Here is a 15,160-nt window from a genome sequence, read left to right as displayed (position 1 = left end):
TTTGATGGTGTATACTTTGTTTGGGTGGGGTATGGGCAGGAGTCTCTGCCTTCTTTCTCTAAAGACTTTCCCTTATATGAGGTCTTAAAATTCTTTCCTCCTCTTCTTCTAGGGAACTAGAGGGCTTGACTTCTCCTTTACCTCCTGCATTTACTCTGACCACAGTCCCTCCCTGTTCTCACAAGTGGAGCTCAGCCCTGCTTCCCTTCCTGTTGATTCCCAGTCAGCTACATGGTAAGTTTCCATTATCTCTATACTTGTTGCCATAGGGTAAAGTCCTGGCAGCCTTTCTATAAAATCCATTAGTGGTGGGCATTGAGGGAAGAGTATTTGATGCCTATCAAAGATCATTCGGTCATATCCCAGTCTGACCAGGAAAAGGTGGTATTGAATTAGCATTGGAGCTGAGCTTCAATGTAGATTGTTATAACAATAAAATATGAACTAAAATATGTGACAGAAATAAATCCATCAGATTCTGTAAAGGAAACAGTGGACCCTTGGACCCTTAAATCCCATTAACCAGGCCAGAGAGAAAATGTGTTAAAACGGAGCTGCGCTGTGTCTTTTTTCATTGTTTGATGAAATAATCTTTTTCACCCTTTAAGTGGTGTATTTAAAAATCCTGATATTTCTGAAACAAAGAAAATACACAGCCACTGAGCTAGCTGGTTTTTATACCTTCCTTTTCTGAGTATTGTCCTTCAGTATAATACAGAACCATTTCTTTGTTCTCACAAGCTAGCAGTTAAATTGTATGTAAATGTATGCAAATTAGATGCTGTCTAATAAAGAGAGTCATTAGATGGAAGAAATATTTAGTTTGGGGGGAAGAAAAGAAAAGAAAGCAGGTGTATTTTGCCGGAGAAAATGTAAGATAGCAAGAAAAGAAACCCTCAAACTTTGGGTGAAGATTTCTAAAATAACTATTAAAATATTTTGTAAAAGGTCTGCTCTACTCTTGGTCTTCCCATTTGTGAGTGTGTGTGTGTGTGTGTGTGTATTTGTGAGTATGTGTGTGTGAGAGAGAGAGAGAGAGAGAGAGACAGAGAGATTATACATATGCACAAACTTACACATTTTATGTGTGTATATGTTAAAACACAAATACCCCTACATGTGGCAGTGATATAAATATTTAACAGAAATAGCATTATATATAATATATTTGGGAAATATTTGTATCTCCTCCACGTAGGATATATATATGTGGGTACAGATTAAAATATACATATGCGTGTGTGTGTGTATCTGTATGTGGGTATACAGAGAGCTGGGTGAATAAGTGATGTTTCAGATCAGTGGCAGTTCTGAAAAAATAAGTGGTTCAGGTCAAACCGAATCTGAAATTTGTTGGAATTTTTGGTGAATTTAGAAAGTCTGTTTCAGCTCAATTCCACTGCTGTGATTTGAACCTGCATCTTGCACATCCCAGATGAGTGACCAAAACACTGAGCTAAAGCTTATAAAGGCAGGTGAGCAGCGATGCCACTTCCTTCTCTTCTGGACATTTTGTGAATGGCTAAAAATATTAATCTCAAATTCACTAATAGTTTTAGTTAGACTGAAACTGCATTTTTCTTCTAATAAACTATTTGTCCAAGAATTTCACCAAGCTCTCTATGTATATATGTATGAAATAATTTAAGTGTGTATGTACGTCGGGAGAGTGGGGGAATAAATATGGTTATTAGTGTATGTTTCTGTATACCACATATGTGCAGGTGATAGCCACGTGATAAATTGCAGAGGCATGGATTAATTTATTTATCATCCACTTTTGACTGCCTCTCCTGCACTCTCCCCCCAATCTGTCTATCTACCCAGGATTTATTCCAGTGTCCCAACTCCCAAGCACCTTCAAGTGTCCACCATTTAATTAATTAATTAAAATCAGCCTCCCACAGAAATGTTTCTCTTCTCTCCCTCAAATGTAGAATTTCCCACTAAATTACCACTTTTTGTGGGATGCGCAAGATTCAGTCCTGGGCCAGTGATTTTTCTGTAGATAAAAAAAGTTAGTTTTTAAGTTCTTATATCTCAGTGTCCTAAAATCCTAGGAAGTGGGGACTTTATACCATTGAAAGTGGGAAATTACCAGCTTGTGGATAGAACACACAAAATTTGTTTAGACTTATAAAGTTCTGAAGTAATGGACCTTATGTTCCTGCCTTTATTAGGACTAGAAGGCTACTTCTCATCATTTTTAGAGGTTTCTGTAGCTTCCTCTGACCTGTGTATCCTTGAAACCCAAGGAGCAGAACAGCTTTTAGGGTTGGGGCCTTTGTGTCTAAGGCACCTAACTTAACAGGTGGGAGGGCGTTATTTTTTTAAATTTTTGTCAGTTATCATGGTTCTGGTGAGTAGATATTTGTGCCTGAAGTGGTACATTTTTTCATAGCAGTTTTGCAAGGCTGGAAGTGTAGAGACATATATGTATATGTTATAAAATATATGTATATAAAAATAATGTTTTTCAAATATTTACATATAAAGCCAAAGGGATTGGCTTCCTTCCCAGAATTACTGGAACTACCTTCCCCAGGAACATTTGGACTTGAATAATCTCTGCAACAACACTTTTCTTCTGAAACTAAACAACTTTAGAAATGGGTGACTGGCTCTGGGGACCACTCACTCACTGTTCATTTGGGTTCCTTCTCTTATGGTAATAGAAAGGCCTCCATGGCTGGGTAATATATTTTTATTTAATTGCTGTAAGGTTCCCTTTTATCGCTCCCTTCTCCCATAGTTTTCCCTTAATTTATTTCATGAGGGAAAGTCCCAGTACTAGAACTATGGGGATACTTTTGTAAATGTTCTAGGGCATCTAGCATTGTGTATCGTGGGAGATTTGGGCCCCTTTAAGATTTAGGTAGAAACCATGGAAAAGTTCATGGTTTCACACAGTTTTGAACCAAACCAGTGAAAATTTAACAGTGAAAATCAGAGGATTTGAACTGGAACAGAAACAGAAGCTATTTCACATGGTGCACTCAGGGTCCTGCTTTCCTTTCTCCCCAGAACATGTTTGTGTGAGGTAAATTACTTAGGTAACCAGTCCATACAGGAAATAAGAATGGTCCAATGGGAAAAGAAGGATTGTCCAGTGGTTGGGGTACTAGCTTGGGACTTGGAAGACCTGGCTCCACCACAGACTTCCTGTGTGACCTTGGGTAAGTCATTTAGCCACTCTGTGCCGCAGTTCCCCATCTGCAGAAATGGGATAATAGCACTTTCCTACCTCACAGCAATGTTGTGAAGGCAAAAACAGTAAAGATTGTGAGGTACTCAGATACTATGATAATGGAGACCATATAACTACCTAAGGTAGAAAGCTAGATATACAGACTTGGTAACATAGGAATGTAAGAGAGATACTATACTGAATCAAACCAATGGTTCATCTATTCAAGTATCCTCCAACAATGGATATGATCAGGTACTTCAGAAAAAGATGCAAGAAACCCTGTAATGGACAGTTGTGGAATAATCAATATCTTTCTCAGTGTTCTGAAAATAATTGAGAATATTTCCACTTTTAATTCTCAGGAGTTTGAAGTTTTATTTTTATACATATAATATTTTTATATATATAAGGAATAAAATATGCTGCATTAAACTAATCCTGGCACTAACAAGACGGCTGTGGGACTAACGGCTTTTGATATTACCTAGTGCTTATTATTGTTATTATTATTATTATTATTTCTTTTTAATTATGCAAAGTGCTAATCAGTTTGATTATGCACAGTGCTAATCAGGTTAATTATGCAAAGAGCTAATCAGTTGTTCTTTAAGCACATGAGGAGAGCAGAGGTGCTGGTGGTGAATGGTGCTTCTAGATGGGGGTAGTCACGGCAGTCGTTCCTTATTAAGAGAGGAGTAGGTGAGATGACAGGGGGGTTTCGTCTCCATTAAAAAATAAAGAAGGAAGGAAAGAGCCCTGATGATGGTGGTTCTGGAAAGGTAATGTCTTCTCTCACAGCAAGGCAGATTTTTTGTTTTTCATACTGCCTGGTTGGACAGTCATTGTTAGACTTTGAGTGAAGTGACTTGGACAAACACAGTAGAGAGCGGTATTGTAGCAGGTGTCACATGTCAGGCAGTCTTGTCAGGCAAATTTTCGTTGGAGAGTTGGAGTCCAAGTGGCTGCCACTTGATGGGGAGGGATGTGTAATCAAGAAGGCTGAAAATATTAAGGAAGTCTGCCCTAATCTAACAAAGAGGACCATCTTTGGAGCACTTGCACTCAGAATGCAGATAATGAGTCTTGGGAGGTAGAGGGAACATAATATATGATCAACAAAGATAAATTTGTGTTAGGAGATTATCAGATGAGCACTCACAATGAATTTAATTAAGTAACCTATCCACAAGTAGACATTCTTCAGGCAAGTCTTAACAAGGGATCTTACTCCACGCTGCCCTTCTTAGTCTGCAATCATATGCTAGTTACACATTTTGGGTAAAGCAGAATTTTTTATGGACCAGTAAGCTCTTTGCTGGTTCTCAGAATTTATTGTTGGTCCAATTTGTCCATTTTGTGGTGCTTGATGATTAATTTCTACTCCGTATCTTTTATCTGAATACATTTTACTGCTGGCATGTGGGGAATAGGAATTATTTTTTACTGTTTGTCTAGGAAATGGCACACCCAGAGTGGAGAGTACTTGTTTCTGTCATGTTTTGGGAAATGCCTTGAAGATATTCTGGAATCATTAAAACAAAAAACTACTAGATTATAATAAATTCAGCATTTGAATTTAGTAGGCAACAATACACAGGAAGTTATGCTTGAAATTAACTATTGTAAATGGCTGCTTATTGGGAATACTGACAGATTATCAAATACATTCCGGACAGGAAGTAACATCAGTAATTTGTAGCAGAAACCAATATTTGAAAAAGAATGTGTGTTGCCTTCTTGATAGCTAGTGAACATCACTCAGAAGAACTATTACTATCTTAAGGAAACAATCTTCACATGAAAAGAGAAGGGTCTGCTGACGAGTGGCTGGGTTTACATTTACATGTATGCATTCTATTTGTTTCTCACTCACATGTGCATTTCCTCCATAAAAACTGCTGTTCTAACCTTAGGAGCATAAGAATCACTATACCATATTAGACCAGTGTTACATCAGGTTTTGTATCCTGACTCCGAAAGAGGCCTATGCTTGATGTTGAAGTGAAAAAGCGCTTACTGCACTCACCCACTTGTGCAAATACTGTATATGAAGGGAAGAATTCCTTCCTGACCCCAGGAGCAATGAACAAATGGCCTGAAGCATAAGCTTTCATTATTCCATTATTTTAAGTATTCAGGGCCCACTGAAGATAATAGAAAGAGACTCATGGACTTCAGTGGAACTAAACTCAGTCCCTTATAGAACACTGGCCACTGTAATATCTAGGTGCTGCTGCAGTAGAGTCATACCTACTTGCACCAAGCCTCATTTTGGTCTTGTGAGTTTGAGAAAGTGAATTCCGCAGGCTGACTACATGTGTTCTCCCATTGTTTCATTTGTTAGCTGCAGCTTTGGTACTTACGTGCCCGTCCTATGTCACTTTTGACTTTTGCTGAGTGATATCCCTTAACACACACCCCACCCCCCCAGAAGAACCATGTACTTGGGAGTGCTTTAACTATATAAGTTGGTTGGCACTAAGTGAATGAAACTATTTTTCCACTATTCTAATGTTTAAATTGTAAAGTGGTCCTGAAAAAGACTGCTGCAAAGCAAAACCAACCAAAATGCAATGACTTTTTCTAGCCAACCCAAAATAGACTACAACTGGTGGGAGGATTCTAGTAACCAGGAATGTTTACTTCCATCCTGCATAACTCATCTGTGCAAGCAAATCTATGTTTGGTGGGTGTGAAATGAATCCACTGAACTTGTCAGTATGCTATAGATGCATGGTTACTGTGATCTGATGTGATACTAATTTTTGCCCCAGGAGGCCCGCTAGTTGTCCAGAGCTAGATAGGTGCACTCAGCATCCTGTGCAGATAGCAAATGCTTTTCAGAGATGGAAACAAATTTTCTTCCTAGTCCAAGAAGCTATCAGAATTGACTTCATATCATGGTCACCAGATCGCTTGTTTGGGTTCCTGGTTGGCCTCTTGCTTCAGGTGGTTTTTGTATTACCTGCATTAAATGAACAATTATAGCAACTTCACACACAATGACTTTCTTTTCAATAGTATTTATATTACTGTACTTTAGAGATACAATTCCCACTAGGAGTTATGTAATGTTAAGCATATTGATACACGGAGAACAGCAATATTATGGCTGTCAAGCATAAATATTGGTAATGACATTGACGGAATTGTGTACACACTGTTTGCATGAGACAAAGCAGCCAGCCTAGCATAGAAGTTAGGTAAGGAATTAGTTTGCATCTTTATGAATGATTAAACTGAGACACTTGGTCTGTAACACAGTGGCCCTTCAAATTTGGATTTCAGCATCTACGTGTGGGCAAAACTCTCCCCTGCCAAAAAACACCCTCCTAATTCTGGATGGATTTTCCCATGGTATTTAGCAAATGCTTAATCTGGTGACATTGGGTTTCTATAGCAATTAAACATATTCCAATCACTGGTGAATAGAAAATCTAATGCTGATGTGCTAACTGGGCGCCTGGGGTAGATATCATAAGTGCTGGAGGCTCTTCAAGTAAAGTCGAGCTGGTCAGGAAGCAGCCGTCTCGGTTCACTACTGTCTTTGAATCCTATATTTAGCATGTCAGAAAGGTTTAACCTTCGCATAGATTTACAGGCAGCTGGATTTTCCCAAGCGTTGGAGACTGTATGCATTCCACTCCTCCCTCGTCAGCTCTTTGATGAGACACAATGGGAGAGTGTGTGTAGTCAACCACAATAGAAAAAAAAATCCGAATTTGCTCTTGTGAAGCCATTGGCATCATGCAGCTTCAGAGGAGGCAGATGCTCACTTGGGTGCTGTACTCTGGGAAGAATGGTGGCCATTTATACTGGATTATCTGTTTACGTTTCCATTGTTAATTGGCTATACATGCTGTATGGGAAGGGAGGGAGTTTGAAAGTTAGGGTTATGTTTTAGCTGTATCCCTAGCTTTCACTCAGATCTTTACAAATTAGTCTTTGATTCTTATAAAGAAAATAGTTAAAGGTTTTGTTATATTATGAGTGGTCTTCACCACCTCTAAGAGTTGCTGTGTACTTTGACACCATTAGTATAATCCATGTACTGCCACGTCTGCTCATTACATTCTAAAATCTAAACCATCTTGAAACACGATCATGACATCTGTTGCATTCCACTAGTTCAGAAGGTTGCTCTTCTGACTCAGGTAGGGGACTAGAAGCCAGGAGACTTGTGTTTTATTCCCAGCTCTGACATGGAGCCTTTTTGTGACCTTGGACAAGTCACGTCCTCTCTCTTTACCTCAGTTTCCCCATCTGTAGAATAGGGATAGTGATTCTGACTGACCTCATGGGAAGGGAGGAGGGAATGGGGATACAGGAGACTTAACTCATTGATTCTCAAGCACTTTGATATCCTTGGATGAAATGAAGTATGTAAGTGCAATGTATTGTGGGCAATTATGAGTGTTAAGTGGCATTACTGCAAATTTGAAGGAAGTTATAGTAAATTCACAATAAAAACACACAAACAGATTAGGTAAATCCTTCCAAAGAAATTTAAGAGGAATAAAACTTAGTTAGCTTGGTACTGGCTTAAGGGGTTAGAAATAGTTAAGGAAGCATAAACGAAGAATCCTGGGCCTCCTGTGGTTTGAGAAGTAGGTTCTGGTCTGAGCTGGGATCTTTTAAGTCTCAGTAGCAGAATGTCAGCATTGTAAAAGTGCTTTTGGATCTCCTTGAGAGTGTATTTATTCAGAGGTGCAAAGCACCCTCAACTGTCATTCACCTCGGCAGGAACTGTGTGTGCTCAGTGGCCCACACGGGATCGGGCTGTGATAGGGGATTAATGAATAAAAAACTGTAGGTGCTCAGACTGGCAATTGTATGTTACTAACGTGCATTCGGGGTAAGAACATACAACACTTCCTTTTGGGCTGGGGAGATTGTGAATGTTAGATCAGTAACTGGATTACACTAGCAGCCTTTTTCCTCTTCTGTTCTCTCATACCCAGTTGCCATGACAGGAGTAAAAGAAGAAGAAAAATATCTTAACACATACACATCTTATTATGACACAAATAGTTGGAAGAAGCCCCACTGGCATAAACTAGCACAAAGTGACACTTTGTTTAAAAAGTTGTTTTGAATGTCTTCTCCCATTGATCGTATGCAACTGAGATAAATAAACACCCTGTGTGTGGTGCAGCCAGGCTGAGCGTTTATGCTCCTCCAAGTGTTTATACATTCCCCAGTGGTTGTTTGTATTGCTGTTTGTTGACTGTAAATCCCAGACCTGTATATGTTTGTAATATATACATTAGCAGCAGTGGTGCAGTTTTGGGTGTATGCTCAGGGTAAGACTTTTTTATGAACATGACTAGATGAACGGGTTTTTTCTCCCTCCCATACAGTGAATTAGTCTTTGTGTTTGTGGAGGAACAGAGGGGCTGCTGTAGCAGGAATTTTAGTCAAGCAGGACATGCTGTGCCCTGCTCAAATTCATTCAGGTGGATATGCAAGAAAAGCCACGTAGGATTTATCAGGTAGGAATCAAGTTAGTTTAGCCTTTTCTCTAATTAGGGAACAGGTCTGTTGGGCTCTCAGGTTATTCAGTGGTGATGAGGATGACATATTTTTCCCCTTGAAGTAAAATGACTGAAGTCATTATGCACACCAAAATTCATGGGGACAGAGACCCCCTCTCCGCTCTGTTTTTGTGGTGGTGGTTTAACAGTTTTCTCTCTCCTTTAAAGTCAAATACTCTCTTTCTTCATAGAATCATCGAATATCAGAGATGGAAGGGACCTCAGGAGGTCATCTAGTCCAACCCCCTGCTCAAAACAGGACCAATCCCCAACTAAATCATCCCAGCCAGGGCTTTGTCAAGCCTGACCTTAAAAACTTCTAAGGAAGGAGATTCCACCACCTCCCTAGGTAACCCATTCCAGTGCTTCACCACTCTACTAGTGAAAAAGTTTTTCCTAATATCCAACCTAAACCTCTCCCACTGCAACTTGAGATCTTTACTCCTTGTTTTGTCATCTGCTACCACTGAGAACAGTCTAGATCCATCCTCTTTGGAACCCCCATTCAGATAGTTGAAAGCAGCTATCAAATCCCCCCTCATTCTTCTCTTCCGCAGACTAAACAATCCCAGTTCCCTCAGCCTCTCCTCATAAGTCATGTGTTCCAGTCCCCTAATCATTTTCTTTGCCCTCCGCTGGACGTTTTCCAATTTTTCCACATCCTTCTTGTAGTGTGGGGCCCAAAACTGGACACAGTACTCCAGATGAGGCCTCACCAATGTTGAATAGAGGGGAACAATTGCATCCCTCGATCTGCTGGCAATGCCCCTACTTATACATCCCAAAATGCCATTGGTCTTCTTGGCAACAAGGGCACACTGTTGACTCATGTCCAGCTTCTCATCCATTGTAACCCCTAGGGCCTTTTGTGCAGAACTGCTGTCTAGTCATTCAGTTCCTAGTCTGTAGTGGTGCATGGGATTCTTCCTTCCTAAGTACAGGACTCTGCACTTGTCCTTGTTGAACCTCCTCAGATTTCTTTTGGCCCAATCCTCTCATTTGTCTAGGTCCCTCTGTATCCTATCCCTACCCTCCAGAGTATCTACCTCTCCTTCCAGTTTAGTGTCATCTGCAAACTTGCTGAGGGTGCAGTCCACACCATCCTCCAGTTCATTTATGAAGATATTGAACAAAACCGGCCGAGGACCAACCCTTGGGGCACTCCACTTGATACCGGCTGCCAACTAGACATGGAGCCAGTAATCACTATCCATTGAGCCCGACAATCTAGCCAACTTTCTGTCCACCTTATAGTCCATTCATCCAGCCCATACTTCTTTAACTTGCTGGCAAGAATACTATGGGAGACTGTGTCAAAAACTTTGCTAAAGTCAAGGAACAACACGTCCACTGCTTTCCCCTCATCCATAGAGCCAGTTATCTTGTCATAGAAGGCAATTAGATTAGTCAGGCATGACTTGCCCTTGGTGAATCCATGGTGACTGTTCCTGATCACTTTCCTCTCCTCTAAGTGCTTCAGGATTGATTCTTTGAGGACCTGCTCCATGATTTTTCCAGGGACTGAGGCGAGGCTGACTGGCCTGTAGTTCCCAGGATCCTCCTTCTTCCCTTTTTTAAAGATGGGCACTACATTAGCCTTTTTCCAGTCGTCCGGGACTTCCCCCGATTGCCATGAGTTTTCAAAGATAATGGTCAATGGCTCTGTAATCACATCCGCCAACTCCTTTAGCACTCTCGGATGCAGCGCATCCAGCCCCATGGACTTGTGCTCGTCCAGCTTTTCTAAATAGTCCCAAACCACTTCTTTCTCCACAGAGGGCTGGTCACCTCCTCCCCATGCTGTGCTGCCCAGTGCAGTAGTCTGGGAGCTGACCTTGTTCGTGAAGACAGCAGCAAAAAACGCATTGAGTACATTAGCTTTTTCCACATCCTCTGTCACTAGGTTGCCTCTGTCATTCAGTAAGTGGCCCACACTTTCCTTGACTTTCTTCTTGTTGCTAACATACCTGAAGAAACCCTTCTTGTTACTCTTAACATCTCTCGCTAGCTGCAACTCCAAGTGTGATTTGGCCTTCCTGATTTCACTCCTGCATGCCCGAGCAATATTTTTATACTCTTTCCTGGCCATTTGTCCAATCTTCCATTTCTTGTAAGCTTCTTTTTTGTGTTTAAGATCAGGAAGGATTTCACTGTGAAGCCAAGCTTGTCACCTGCCATATTTACTATTCTTTGTACACATTGGGATGGTTTGTCCCTGTAACCTCAATAAGGATTCTTTAAAATACAGCCAGCTCTCCTGGACTCATTTCCCCCTCATGTTATTCTCCCAGGGGATCCTGCCCATCAGTTGCCTGAGGGAGTCAAAGTCTGCTTTTCTGAAGTCCAGGGTCCGTATTCTGCTGCTCTCCTTTCTTCCCTGGGTCAGGATCCTGAACTCGACCATCTCATGGTCACTGCCTCCCAGGTTCCCCTCCACTTTTGCTTCCCCTACTAATTCTTCCCAGTTTGTGAGCAGCAGGTCAAGAAGAGCTCTGCCCCTAGTTGGTTCCTCCAGCACTTGCACCAGGAAATTGTCCCCTGGATTGTCTGTGCACCGCTGTATTGCTCTCCCAGCAGATTTCAGGGTGATTGAAGTCTCCCATGAGAACCAGGGCCTGCGATCTAGTAACTTCCAAGAGTTGCCGAAAGAAAGCCTCGTCCACCTCATCCCCCTGGTCCGGTGGTCTACAGCAGACTCCCACCACGACATCACCCTTGTTGCTCACACTTCTAAACTTAATCCAGAGACTCAGGTTCTTCTGCAATTTCATACTTGAGCTCTGAGCAGTCATACTGCTCCCTTACATACAATGCAACTCCCCCACCTTTTCTGCCCTGCCTGTCCTTCCTGAGCAGTTTATATCCATCCATGACAGTACTCCAGTCATGTGAGTTATCCCACCAAGTCTCTGTTATTCCAATCACATCATAATTCCTTGACTGTGCCAGGACTTCCAGTTCTTCCTGCTTGTTTCCCAGGCTTCTTGCATTTGTGTATAGGCACTTAAGAGAACTCGCTGATAGTCACTCTTTCTCAGTATGAGGAAGGAGCCCTCCCCTCTTGCGCGCTCCTGCTCATTCTTCCTCCCAGTATCCCACTTCCCCACTTACCTCAGGGCTTTGGTCTCCTTCCCCTGGTGAACATAGTTTAAAGCCCTCCTCACTAGGTTAGCCAGCCTGCTTGCGAAGATGCTCTTCCCTCTCTTAGTTAGGTGGAGCCCGTCTCTGCCTAGCACTCCTCCTTCTTGGAACACCATCCCATGGTCAAAGAATCCAAAACCTTCTCTCTGACACCACCAGCGTAGCCATTCGTTGACTTCCACGATTTGATAGTCTCTACCCAGGCCTTTTCCTTCCACAGGGAGGATGGACAAGAACACCACTTGCACCTCAAACTCCTTTATCCTTCTTCCCAGAGCCACGTAGTCTGCAGTGATCCGCTCAAGGTCATTCTTGGCAGTATCATTGGTGCCCACATGGAGAAGCAGGAAGGGGTAGCGATCCGAGCACTTGATGAGTCTTGGCAGTCTCTCCGTCACATCGTGAATCCTAGCTCCTGGCAAGCAGCAGACTTCTCAGTTTTCCCGGTCGGGGCAGCAGATAGATGACTCATATGACTCATATGTTGCTACTGCCAGCATCTTGGTCTCTGTGATGGTGAATGAGGAGAAAGCTCTGGAGCTGATATGGGCACCTCTTAGTCGCAGAGGAGGACTGGTGTAACCACACAGACTATGGAATTACACCAAGGAAGAATCTAGCCAAATCAATCAGAGTCCATTCCTCTAGTGAATGGTCCTTGAACCTTTTCCTTTAACTGTGTCTCTATCATGTTAGTGCATTGTTAGTTTGAGTTAGCATTATTTATTATATAGTGACCAAATTGCTGTAGGCATACTACATGCATACGTTATAGTTATAAGGGTGGCTGGTAGGGGTGCCTATTTTTCAGATTGCCCAAAACTCCCATTACAAAACCCCTGTTTTCAGTTACTTAGGACTTTGCCAAATGGTAACCATTTGATCTGAAGTTTTCCATGTTGGATGGATGTCTGTGTCAAGGTGAATTGTTCTGGACAGTTTTCGACAAAACAAAACAAGTTTATTAACTACAAAAGATAGATTTTAAGTGATTATAAGGGATAGCAAAAAGGGAAAGCAGATTAGCTAGCAAATCAACAAAAACGCAATATAAATGTAATATACTAAAGAGATTGGATATGAGTAGCAAATTCTCACCCTAATTGCTGATTTAGAAAGTTTGCAGAGATTCTTGAGGGTAAGCTGCACTTGCTTGCAGCTTAAAACCCCAGGTATTCCTTTCAGCCCTTCTCCCCTAGTCCAGTCCTTGTTCCTCAGGTCTTTTCAGTAGTCATCTTGGGCGGGGAGTCAGTGAAGAACCACAGTGATGTCACACCCCTACCTTAAATAGCTTTTGTCTATGGCAGGAACCATTTGTCTTGGTTCCCATACCCAGTCAGTGGAAAAACATTGGTATTTCAAGATGGAGTCCAGTAGCAGGTGACTTGGTCAAATGAACCCGTAGTGTCATAGCAGCCATGAGTCAGAGGCTGTTTGTAGCGTCCTCAGGAAGACTCTCTAGGAAGGCTCCCCAGTGAGAGATTAGATTCTTCTAAGATCTGTTGTTCTCCCTCATGGTACACTGACTTGTTCCCAGCCAGCCATCTAGACTGATTACAGTCTTCCTAGTGGGCATTCCCCAGATGTAAACACATTTGTAGTAGATGCATAGACAATATTCCTAACTGCAGATGCCAAAATGAAACATTCATACAAATAGGATAATCATATTCAGTGAATCATAACCTTTTCAATGATATCGTGCATGACCTATCTTGCATAAAATATATCATAATTATGCCATAATCATATCATAATAATATTACTATGAAGAATATGGGGTGTAATGCCATGCTTGGAATTTGGCACCTTTGAGTCAGGGATGTGGTTTTTATGACCTCATGAAAATCCACCCAAATTTGACCAAATTGTAAGTCTTTGAAGAATCATGGTTTGCATATGCTCAGGAGAGACTTCTTAGAGTTTAACAGCTAAATTCTCTGAAGATTTCATCCTCACTGCTCGAGGGGGAGATTGAAACTGGGACTAATTCTAGCTAGGCAAGGAGACTGGGAGTGGGAGCCAGGGTCGGGGAAGGGTGACTGGGAGCCAATGAGGAAAGGGGATGGGGCAGGATTGGGAACCTCCTGGGCTGAGAGTAACACTGAGATCAGATGAGAGCTTGGAGGGAGGGGAAAGACTGGTACTGGCTGGATAAACAGACTGGGACTAGAAACCAATGTGGGGAGGAAATAGAGGTTGAGAGGAGGGGAGACAGTTCTGAAAAGGAGCTGGCATAAGGGGAGAGAAATAGGTCTAACTGAGCAAAGACTGTAGCAAAAAGGAGGGAAGGGGTGAGAGGGAGACGGAGACAGGATGAGGAGCCAGGGGAGGGAGGACTAAAAGGCAGTGAGGGATTTGGGGAAGAGAGAGACAGATTGCACAAGGAGCTGGGGGCAGGGAGACTGGGATTGTGTATGCAAGGAGACTAGAAATGGAACCCAAGATTCCTGAGTCTCACCATTCCTCTGCTGTCATGAAATATCTCTGAAACACACTAGCAAAGGATGTGTCTCGTATCCCTCTCGTGCTGGTTCAGGGGATGGTAACCTAGTATTGCTGTCAGTTACTCTGTTAGCTCAGGGGCCAGAGATCTGTACATGAGAATCTAAAGGTTCCTATCTTGCAGTGATCCTTGTGCTTGTCAATATCATGCCACATGATGGACTTTCTGTTTTTTTATGAGTTTGCTTTTTTTAAAACTGAGCAAATGACAAATAAATAAAACTATGTTAAAAATATTATTAAAGTTATGAAGTCAAGCACCCAAAACTTAGGAAATGCCAGAATTAAGGTTGCCAGTACAATGTTAACCTTTTCCTACATTCATATTTGAATCTATTTAGTCCTTTCTGTTCCCTTTCCTAGAAAATGTAATGCCTGTAACAACACCCCATTCCACCCTCTCTATGCAGAGCCCCCTTGCCCTTCTACCAGTATATTTCCTGTACTTCTTTCTCAGCAAACAACCCTTTCCTTCTGAACAAATCTCACTCTCCTGCACAAATTAGCAGATCTCAGAATGTTGACCTCACTGCTTTCACTTGGTGGTAAGGTTACTATGATGTGAATTCTGCCCTGACACACAAGCACAAAACTCCTCTTGATACTTCACTAGGAGCTGCAAATGTGAGAGTAGAATTTTTCTCCTTTTAGCCAGGTCTCTTCATTTTCTAAGCATTGGAATTTAAGCTGTTTTCTAATGAATTTTCTCTTCAACACTGTATTGCTATTAAGAGAAACCAGGCCTAGGAGTCAGTTATTTTCATCAAAATACAACGGGTATTTGTTTTTG

General features: G+C 41.8%; 1 protein-coding gene across 7 annotated transcripts in view; it reads left to right on the top strand.

The window, feature by feature from the left end:
• The window catches only part of ZBTB20 (zinc finger and BTB domain containing 20), a 603,210-nt gene that overhangs the window by 111,881 nt on the left and 476,169 nt on the right, over positions 1-15,160 (top strand). For 5 of the 7 annotated variants that reach the window (XR_013346692.1, XM_077822415.1, XM_077822398.1 and 2 more), the window contains exon 3: positions 113-234. The exons of the other annotated variants lie outside the window; for them this stretch is intronic. The gene's annotated coding sequence lies outside the window, so the exon portion shown is untranslated. The remainder of the gene's footprint in view (positions 1-112; positions 235-15,160) is intronic. 7 annotated transcript variants of the gene reach the window in all.

This window comes from Eretmochelys imbricata, chromosome 1 (genome assembly GCF_965152235.1).
Source record: "Eretmochelys imbricata isolate rEreImb1 chromosome 1, rEreImb1.hap1, whole genome shotgun sequence".
Lineage (NCBI taxonomy): Eukaryota > Metazoa > Chordata > Testudines > Cheloniidae > Eretmochelys > Eretmochelys imbricata.
Note: the sequence above shows the minus strand (reverse complement) of the source record. Positions and strands in the feature narration are given on the sequence as shown.